The sequence below is a fragment of the Cygnus olor genome, chromosome 3, assembly GCF_009769625.2.
Source record: "Cygnus olor isolate bCygOlo1 chromosome 3, bCygOlo1.pri.v2, whole genome shotgun sequence".
Lineage (NCBI taxonomy): Eukaryota > Metazoa > Chordata > Aves > Anseriformes > Anatidae > Cygnus > Cygnus olor.
The window spans coordinates 104,038,510-104,049,410 of NC_049171.1; positions in this window are offsets into that span (position 1 = coordinate 104,038,510).

Consider the following 10,901-nt stretch of genomic DNA (forward strand, 5'->3'; position numbering starts at 1 on the left):
CCCACCTGCCCTGGTGAGGGGGTGGCAGGCAGACACAGAAAGAAGTGGCCATTTGGGGTGGAAGGATATTAATGATGGGTTTTAATGGCTTAATCACATTTATTCCCGGGGGAGGCGGCCCTAGGCTGATGACTGGTCAGGACACCATGCACTGGCAAGTGCAGTCTGAAGCCTGGTGGGGCCATTACATCAGTGAATCAGTGATATTTTCTCGGTGTCCTGGTTTCAGTTAGGACAGAGTTAATTTTCCTCCTAGTAACTGGTAGGGTGCTATGTTTTGGATTAGGATGAGAAGAGCACTGATAACATGCTGATGTTTTAATTGTTGCAGAGCAGTGCTTACACCAAGCCAAGGACTTTTCAGCTTCTCGCTCTGTCCTGCCAGCGAGCAGGCTGGGGGGTGCAGCAGGAGCTGGGAGGGGACAGACCCAGGACAGCTGACCCAAACTGGCCAAAGGGGTATTCCATACCATCTGATGTCATGCTGAACAATATATAGGGGTGGCTTGCCGGGGTGGGGGGGGCCGGCTGCTCGGGGATAGGCTGGGCATCGGTCAACGGGTGGTGAGCAATTGCATTGTGCATCATTTGTTTCGTACACATTATTATTATTAATACTATTATCATTATTATTATTATTGTTGTTATTATTATTTTCCTGTCTTAATAAACTGTCTTTATCTCAACTCACAGGCTTCACTTTCCCATTTCTCTCCCCCATCCCAGAGAGGGAGGGGGGAGGGTGAGCGAACGGCTGTGTGGTGTTTAGCTGCCAGCCAGGCTAAACCACAACACTCAGTTATGCCCTCTGCCCCATACATAATGGCTTTTCATCATGTGTTCGAATTTGTGTGTTTTGGGTTTTTGTTTGGTTGTTTTTGTTTTGTTGAAAAGGGCTGTTGGCTTTTTAGTTGCAAAAACTATTTTAATTCCCAGCCCAATAGAGAGGGCCTCACCTGTACAGTTATAGAACCCTGGAAGAAAGCCACAGGTGGCTGTTCAGGGCAGGCTGTTGAAGACATCCACCTGTAATTTGGTACCACTGGGGTTTTCTACACTAGGTTATGAGTGGTTCCACATGCTTCCTCCACAATTTCCAGACAGGTTCACTCAGCTCTGAGCTGGCCAGGAGGCACTGCAGCAGCAGACAGGACCGCTGCATGGGTGCCTGGCTCTGAACCACCCTCCAAGCAGCACCATGGACTGAAACAGCCTGGTGAAAAGCACCTTAATCATGGCTAAGTGCTACCCTCATTTAATATATCACAGATCAAGAGAGGCAAAATATGTACCTACAACACAAGAATTGATATGCACTTGGGACTGCAAAGAACAAAGAAATTACTGCAACAATTCTGGAGGATCTGGCTGTATTTTCATTGAGGCTAGCTTGACCTATTTTATTTTTTTTATCCCCACACTTTTGTCTGCAGCCATAACTGGATTTACTGGCTATAACAGCTGAGTGACAATCAAGTTTTCATGGAGAAAACAGAAGGCACAGCTCATACTCTAACGTACTCTTATCTCCAGCTCCCTCAGAACCACTGGCTTTGCCGCTGCCTGAAAGCTCCCTCATGGTGAAGACAGGAGTCCCGAGAAAATAATTGCAAGCACGGTCACACTCCCTGCATCTCAGCAGCCTGGCATGTAGAGCCAAGGAGTTTGATCTGTGCCACCTCACTGCTCTTCAGGGGCTGAAGGGAAGATGCTCATCACAGAGCCATGTCATTCCAAGCTCCCAAGAGAGTCCTGGGACCCAGCAGCCTCTCCTCGTGCTAGCAGCCACTGCTGCACCCACTGCTGCAATGCCAGACAGGGAGTGTAATGAATGGCAAGTGAGATGAATTCTAATTCCCTTTTTATACTGCAAATTTGACTGAATTAATAATACCTGCAAACCATGCAACCGTCTTACATAACCTTTAACTACTCAGGGAGCTCAGCATTTTCTATTGTCGGACAGCTTGCTGTAAGCTTATATTGTCTTGCTGGTTTGTCAGGCCCTGCAACGCGAAGAGAAGTACTTTCTGCAACTTTGCACAAACCAGGTGTCTGAGAGCTTTGTGCCTGCTCCAAAACCTTTATGCTTCCCTCCCATTATTTCCTCAGACCAGAAAGCCAGACATCACCCAAACATGTTGTTATTAGGAAGTGTATAAGGAAAGGGAAGGGAAGGGAAGGGAAGGGAAGGGAAGGGAAGGGAAGGGAAGGGAAGGGAAGGGAAGGGAAGGGAAGGGAAGGGAAGGGAAGGGAAGGGAAGGGAAGGGAAGGGAAGGGAAGGGAAGGGAAGGGAAGGGAAGGGAAGGGAAGGGAAGGGAAGGGAAGGGAAGGGAAGGGAAGGGAAGGGAAGGGAAGGGAAGGGAAGACATTTGTGTTGAAAGAGTTATTTCCAAGGAGCTATCTATATTACAATGATAAAAGATGAGACTAATGGGTGGTTGACACACTGCATGGGGCCAGACCCAGCAAAGCACTTAAAAGTGCATAAAGCTCCTAAGCAAGTTTTCCAATTGACTGGAACCTATCTTTTATTGAGCACTAGACATGAGTAAATGTGAAGAGAATAAGCTCTGACATGTCCTGGATCAATCAGATTTTTCCTGTGGCTTCAGCAGTGGCAGAAAAAAACATACTCATCAGCCATTATGTGAAGCTGTCCTCATGTGGTGGTGACTGACATGCCAGAAAGTCTGCATGGGACAAGAAGCTGAACTCCTCTGTCCTCCTGTGCTTCATACTACCAATAGCACTCAGGTTCTCCTTAAGTTTCTTTGTCCTCCATGTGCTTGAAGGCAAGACTTGCTCCATGTCACTCCCCTTCTCCCTAAAGCAAACACTAATTATATGGGCCCTGATTATAATGCTGGTTTGCACTGGCACCGCGCCACAGATTTCATCAGCATTACTGCTGATGTGTATGAGCAGAACTGCAAGCAGAATCAAGCCTTAAAAAAAATTATTATTATTGTTATTATTGTTATTATTGGTAAAATTTGGTACCTAAAGCATTTGTGGATTCCTCTCATTTCACCACCCCCGTGTTTTTATGTGCAATTAGCTGTCCTAGGGTCTCTATTGGGGATCATTGCATTAAATAATAGCTCAACACTGAGTTACAGAAATGGGTCTATAAAATGTTATATGGCACATTAGATGATGCATGAAAATGAACTAGGCAAGTTGGGGAATAGGGATTTCTGTTCTCTGAAAAGTCCCAAGGGAAATGACAGCAAGCACAGATATGTAGACTCTGTCATGCTGTCTCAGACTGGTGGTGCTTCCCCTTCACCACCCTGGCTCAGCATTGACCACTGTGAGGAAAGCAGGAAAAGATTTTTAAAAGGAAAAAAAAAAAAAAAAAGCAGTGTAATGGCAGATGAACACAAGAGATGTTGTAGCATACAGTGTTAACATGATCCCTACGCACACATTCATATGAGTTTTTAACCTGGTGCTAAAACACAACATGTTGGTGCCCATGGTCACACTCTAAAAATGAGAAGAGGGCAGAATCAGGCCACAGAAGTTGCTTCAGAGCTGGAGAATATGCCTTACAGGGAATATATATATACTATATACATATATATAGCGAAGCATCCTGAGAGCAATGTATTACTGGGAAGGTGGATTTGATTACAGTGTTTGAGTGCGTAAGTCTAGACATCAAAACGCTCCATCAGAAAAAGGCAGAACTTTTTGTTTCAGACTGAAGCTGGCCAAACTAAGTCAGAAATACACAAGCAGTATAATCTTAGGAGTTAAAGACAAATGCCAAAGGAAACAAAAAGCAGAGTCTCCATCTTTTGAGATGGTCAAAGTGAGCTTGGAGAGCTGCCTGGAGGAAAAGTTTTAGCTAAAAATACAAGCCCGCAGACTAAGTGCAGGGTTGGTGAGTTGAGGTTGCATGGCCTCAGATGTGGAGAGGGTCAGATTGGCAGTGCCTTGTCAGCTTGTGCTCTGTGGACAGTTTATGAAAGACTGTACAGGACCCAGTTCAGTCCAAATTATTTAAAAAACAAAAAACTTTTCTTATAGAATGCAGTGATATAGAAGCCACCAACCTACAGCTATCAGAAGAAGATTAATACACAGATAAGAGTATTGAAAGGAAACAAAGAAACACCGCCAGGGATTTGTCACGAGATGAGAAGGGTCATCCCTTCCTCTCAGAAGGATGTGAGGGCTGGGGACGCACATACCAGCTAAGTCACTGCAACCCGTCACTTCATACGAGAGAGGAAATCAAGTTTCCAGAAGGGTTTTTTTGCTATAAAACTTGAGAATGACTGGTGCTCCATAGCAGGGCTGAAGGGCTGGGCTGTGGGGACCTGATGTTGGCAGGTGCACCCACAGCATCCTCGCACTCCTTACGTGCCTCCCAGGATACAGGAGACTTCATCAAACATTATGAAAGGTCACCGATGCTCAACAATAAAATGGTTTCCTGCTTTCACCAGCTTCTCCTGGTGGTAATTAACGTGTCTTCCTGCAGAAGGAATACTGACAGAAAGGTAAAGCCAAGAATTGGAGAGAATGGGCTTCCAAGGAACTGCTGATTTGTCCTTGTTTGAGAAACCCGGTTAAGGCAAGTGATCAGGTGTTGCTAGAAATTGGAAATAATCTGTACAAATTGGAAATAATCTGTGTACAAACACATTCCTTCCTATGTGACTGCCAAGTTAATTATACCTTCTTGGGCAACCACTCCATTTTACAGAAATTCTCTCTGTCCAAAGTGTACTGCTGCCTGGCACAGGCTACTCCATCCACTTTAGCGCTTTGTGTCAGTGCTGAATTAACCCTTTCTGTCATCACAGCTTCAGAGGATGGATATTGCTATCAACCCCTCTCCTTCCAAGGACAGGAGAAAAATCTCTTTCAGTGCAGGCAGTCAAAAAAAGACGCAAGTCTGGGAAAGCCAGGATAGCTCTATGACATTTCGATGTCTAACTCCAGCTGTAGATTAAAGCTCCACATAGCCTTTTCCTCTCCTCTCTAGCTGCTGACCAAACCTGTGACCAGCAAAGAAGGGTTCAGGACATATGCCCATGTCCACCACCCGTAACGAACGAGAGGCTGAGGTGCTATACAGAACGCTCTGCCTTGTGCCTGCTGTAACTTCCTCAGCTAGTTCTGGTCTCACCCAATGTCAACACTGGAACAGTTTCTCCATGTTTACATGCTGCATTCCACTTCCATGGCATGCAATCAAAGCTTTGCATCCTCCTGGAAAATTAAAACGTCCCCTGGGGGAAGATGGTAATTAACACATTGAAAGAGGATGATTCCACAGTGGCAACAGGAGTAATCAGAAAGCTAATTATTTTTATATAAGCTATTTTGTGTGCAGACTTTCACAGGTGCAATGGTCTCATTCTGTTGGCTTGATTGGGGGCCAGTGTGAGCTGTCCATGCACACCTGAGAGCTGGAACCAAGAAAAAGGGAAAGCACAAGCTGACATAGGAGGGAAGCAGTCAGCTGTATCTTTATTTGAACAGGAAGAATTTCTTAAGTGAGAAAAGCACCCTCCCAAAACTGAATTACCTCTCAACCCATGGGAGAGCCCATGCTCATGTTCAGTTTTTCCTAAACCCATTTCTGACTCTGCTTCCACTCAGAGCTATCAACTCAGAGCTACCAGAGGAACTGGCATAGCCCTAAGATTTTAACATCTGATTACTTCAGATTTGTTAACATGCACAATACAGAATGATGGTGATGCTTCCATTCCTGAGATGAGGAATTCAAAAGAGGCAAATGATTTTCTTGCTGAAGTCTTTCTCAGGGTGGGTGCTAATGCTCCAACACTGCTCCATTATCCCTCTTCAGTCAGGGATGTCCCCATTCTTGATCCCATGGAGGTGGGAGCTTAGCATCTCTGTACAACAACAGAAATGTGTCCTGAGCATGCCCCAGTGCGGCACAGGGGATTTTGTTTCAAAGAGGCATGATCTCTATCTTCCTATCTCCAAACCACAAGGTTCACATGCCCTTTCCATCTCTGGGGTCCCCAGATGCAGACTGGCTGGAGTTGGACTCAGCTGTGTACCAACAGCAGATTGGTTTCCATGGAGAAAGCCCCTGCTTTCTCCCATAGCACCTGGATGGTGCTATAGGTGCCCCAGCCACCTCCCCAGCCTGGCCAGGTGAGGGACCGGACTCTGGGGCACAGTTCAGGGTATACTGAGGCCACAGCCAAAACACAGCCAGTGCTGCTCAATGCATACAGCAAGGAGAGACCATCTTCTCCCTCTCTCAGATGGCTTGATGTATCCTGGGGGCACATCCTTCCCTCAGCTTTCTCTTCTTTTAGTCTCAGTAGGTCTGGCTGATTTGCTCTTTTATTGTAGACTACATTCCTGGTATGATGTTTGCCTTTTACAAAAGCCTCATTACAACATTGACTCATGTCAAGTTTAGGTCTTATGTATGAGGCTTAGAAATTAATTACTTGGGACATGGGAACTGGCTCCAACCCGGAGATGGCTGTAATTCAGGCCTCTCCCAAACATGACTCTAATTTTAAAATAAATCTTGTAGGTTAAAATAACAGCAAGTCTTGGATACACCTTCAAGCTTCCGAGCCACTTAAGGTCAAAGCTACCGAGGCTGGGTATGTGGTTGTTTGTTTTGTTTTAAGTGAAAGGTGAGATTCATCACCCAAATGACATCTGCAGTGGGGATTTTAAGCAAATACATATCTATTGTAGGTCATTTGGTGAGATGCTTCTGCTGGCAGCTACTTTAAAGCCCAGTGCAAGGAGTGGTCATCACACATGACTCACGCAGACTCTGAGGCCTTGCTTTATCCACAGGCCATGGCCTAGCCTTTGCAATGAGGTGGAAACCTGGCCAACAGCGAGCAGCTGATGCCCAGCATGACTTTCTGGACAGGCTGCCTTTGTTACATGGGACAAAACCTGGTACAAAAAAGACAGGGAATTCCTGGAAAGAGTCCAGCAGGGGGCCACAAAGATGATACGGGGCCTGGAGCATCTTCCCTATGAGGAAAGGCTGCGAGACCTGGGTCTGTTCAGCCTCGAGAAGAGAAGACTGAGAGGGGATCTTATCAATGTGTATAAATACCTGAGGTGTGGGAGACAGAGGGATTTGGCCAACCTCTTCTCAGTGGTTTGTGGGGATAGGACAAGAGGCAATGGCCACAAGATAGAGCACAGGAAGTTCCGCACCAGCATGCGAAAGAACTTCTTCACCGTGAGGGTGACAGAGCACTGGAACAGGCTGCCTAGGGAGGTTGTGGAGTCTCCCTCTCTGGAGATATTCAAGGCCCCTCTGGACGCCTACCTGGGCAGCCTGCTCTAAGGAGCCTGCTTTGGCAGGGGGCTTGGACCCGATGATCTTTTGAGGTCCCTTCCAACCCCTTTGATTCTGTGATTCTGTGACAACAATAGTCAATATTTGTCTGAATCACCTCAGTTTATGAGGTGAAGGGAGCAGTACAGGCTCAGCAAACCTCATCTGAAGAGTGGTTTCAGGCAAGGCCTGGGATCTATCTGCTAGTACAAACGCATGAGACTGTGTGAGGCTTCCTACCTGCTCTTCCTACCCTTCAGTCCTGGCAGCTCCTATTTATTGCATAGCCATGGGATCTGCTAGCACCCAGAGAAGAGCTGGGAGGCAGATAGGACTGGAGCTGGGATTGGCTTCTCAGGAGGGAGGTGATCAAGGAGCAGTCCCTCTGCTTCTTAGGACTACAGAGGTGGATAAAATAAAAGCACAGATTTTACTGCGGCAGACGTCTCCCAGCTGTGGAGAAGCATGCTTTTCTCCTGCAAACAAAAGCTCTTTCCCTCTTCTGCCTCTGACGCTGCTTCAGTTTGCTAAGAAGGGTTGCTAATGTACTTGCCTGTTGACAGAGCAGACTTCTAGGATGGTTTATGGCACCTACTGTACTCCCGGCTCAAAGCTGTAAAACAATATCCGCTGTAGCTACTGTGTAGGGCTTGGCTAGCACAGCCACATTCAGAAGTGTCCAACAAGAAAAAACAAAGCTATTAAAAACACTCACACGCAAGCCAGGAAACATCTTATTATAGATCTGGGTTTGAAGAAGAGAAAGTAAAAACTCAAACCCACATTCAGTGTATGCCCAGCTACAGCTGTCTGGTCCACTTATTATCTTCACCAACGTGATTTAAATGCTGTACTACTCTAATATTTCACACTTTAAAAACAAATAAACAAAAAAAGAAACACAAGATGACATTGCTTGCTCATAGCTGAGGTCTATCCTGTTTCCCTGAAGGTTTGCTGATTTGGCATCAGAACAATACCAGGGGGAGCGGAGGGTGGGGGCTGTGTTCTGACTGGAAGATGTGGATGGCAGTAAAAGGAGCTCCTTCTGTATTTATATAATTGCAGCAGTCGGTTCATGTGCTGATCTTTAAAACCGTGGTGGAGAAAGAATGCACGGCTGTGAATGAGCTTCTCCACTGAGGTACATCTTGTACCTCATGCGTGTATTTCTCAGACTGCAGAAATTAAAATGAAAGCTTTGGGAATGCCACACTACACATGCAAAGTTAGCTATGCAACAGAAAGCTTTATAATTAGCTCATTTATTGTTTCCATAGGGCAAAGACTGGAGATCAATACTGTAAGTACTTTATTAAGTAGTAGGAAGCCTGGTGATGGCTTAAAAGTTGAACTGACCTTCAGCTGTGAAGGTTTTCTGCCCTTAATGCTGCCAGTCACCCCAGGAACCAAAAGCCTGAGGCATCCCTCCCCTTAACTTGGAAGAAATGTGGCCTAGGTGAACAGGGAGCTACTTCTGTGTCCTTGATGAAGGCAAGCTTAAACAGGGCTCTGCAACACGTGCTTTTATTAGTAGCCTGGATGTCTCAAGCATTTTCCTTTTCAGTTCTCATGAGTTATTTTCAGTGCACAGCTTCCCACAATCACTCGCTTTTGGGAGCTCATTAGACCAACTGGTGGAATAAATCCCCACAGATGAAAAACAACAATAACGACAAGAAAAGCAAGCAAACAACAACACAACAACAACCAAACATACCCAGAGAATCAAAAGCATTTCTATAAAAAGTTAGGGACATGGGTGTGGTGTTGTGGGTACAAACAAGACTAAGGCATGTACCTGTCTTTCCACTGCTGAGAAAAGCTCATTCAGTTACACGGAGTGTTAAATACAGAAGATGCTGATTATGTGTCACTTGCCATTTGTCACTTCTGGTGGTACCTGGCACTCAAATAGCCCAATTGCACAACTACTTCAACTTTATTCAACAGGGGAATTACATTTCAGTTCTATCTCTGTTTGCCCGTTTATAACGAAGTGCTAGGGAACAGATTTGTAGGTGACTTTCTTTTGCACAAACACCTGCCTTCTTTTACTATTTTGACCATCCTAGGAGAGATGTTTGTGTAAACAGATTCCCCTACCCACTCCATCCTCAAGAGAATGTATGGCACACATATCTGGGGGATGTGCATGTCATGTAACTCATCGCAGCCCATACTGAAAGACAACTCCTTTGCCTAGGCTATAATGTGAAACACTCAGGAGCATGCTCCTTAACTCGTTGTGTAGGCAGGAGAACATAATTATCAATTACATGATTACAGACTATTTCTCCCTCCCACATTCAGTTCCTGCTCTGTATAGTGATCACTCACTGAATGAAAATTTCATTTTTTGTCCCTCCCTTTTCTTTTTATTTTACCATACTCAAGCTCTGCTTTGAAGGTAGGTCTATCTATTAATATTCTCAGGGCTTTTTGTTTAGTTTCTGCCATGGTCTGAGCAGTAACAGAGTGAATACTAACAGCACAGGAAGAAAACTTTCATGGCACCAGTTCAGGTATTTGGATCCAGACCTGACAGCTGCCCAAGTCTTATTCAATCTCTGTTTTAGGCTTACTTAGAGAATGTAAAATCTTCTGGGAACTTCTCTGTAAAACCCATATGAGCATATGCAAATTACTTTTTTTTTTCCCCAAAAAATGTTTAACATAGTAAAACTTAGATGTACTAGGCTGGCAAACAGATGAGGCCCCACCAAATTTCATAATTTCCAGCAGTATGAATATTAAAGCTGCTGCTCTAAAATAAGTTTGCCAGAATTTAAACTGGGGAAAAACACTGAGTTTTCACAATTTTTTTTATTATTATTTTCAGCAATATCTGAACTTCTCTAAATAAGAAAATATATCTGGAGATAGAAACTATCGACATGAAATATGTCAGCTGAGTTCAAAGCAATTGGGAAGAAAGTAATGGTACCTACATGCAACGTAGCTCAATCTTGCTCTATGAGATACGGACCCAGTGGCCAATCTGCTAGACTGTGCTTCTTCCCTGACGTATATGACTGTACACCATTTACACAACCTTACATGTGATGTGTGTGTGTGTCTCTGTGAGAAAGACGGGAGAGACCTGATCTACAGCAGCACCGAAAGCTGATGCTGTTGAAAACAGAGAACTTGAAGATAGTCTTTTCATGGTCACTAACAGCAAGAATATTTTAGCACCACTCCACACAGTTAAGATAAAAAATGAACCTTTCCATAAATGCACTACTGTATTCTGAAGTCAAATAAGACTCTCAATAAAGTCACCCCAGGGTGTTCAGAAAGCAATTTACTATTTATCTTGCTGAAGAAAGCTAGTCCTTATTTTTTCCTTGTCTTTTCTTGCTAGGGCTCTAAAACCCCTGGAGGGTGACTACCTTGATAAATTGCATAACAAATTACATTTCAGGGCTGTACATCTCCATCAGAGAGTATGGAATCAGTGTAAGGCAGTCTGCTTTCATGAGCTATTTTGAGACATGATGGCCAGCCCTGGCTCTCTCAGAATCCATCAGCATCTCAGTAAATGTTTGTTCACGGACACACACATGTACATTTACCACTG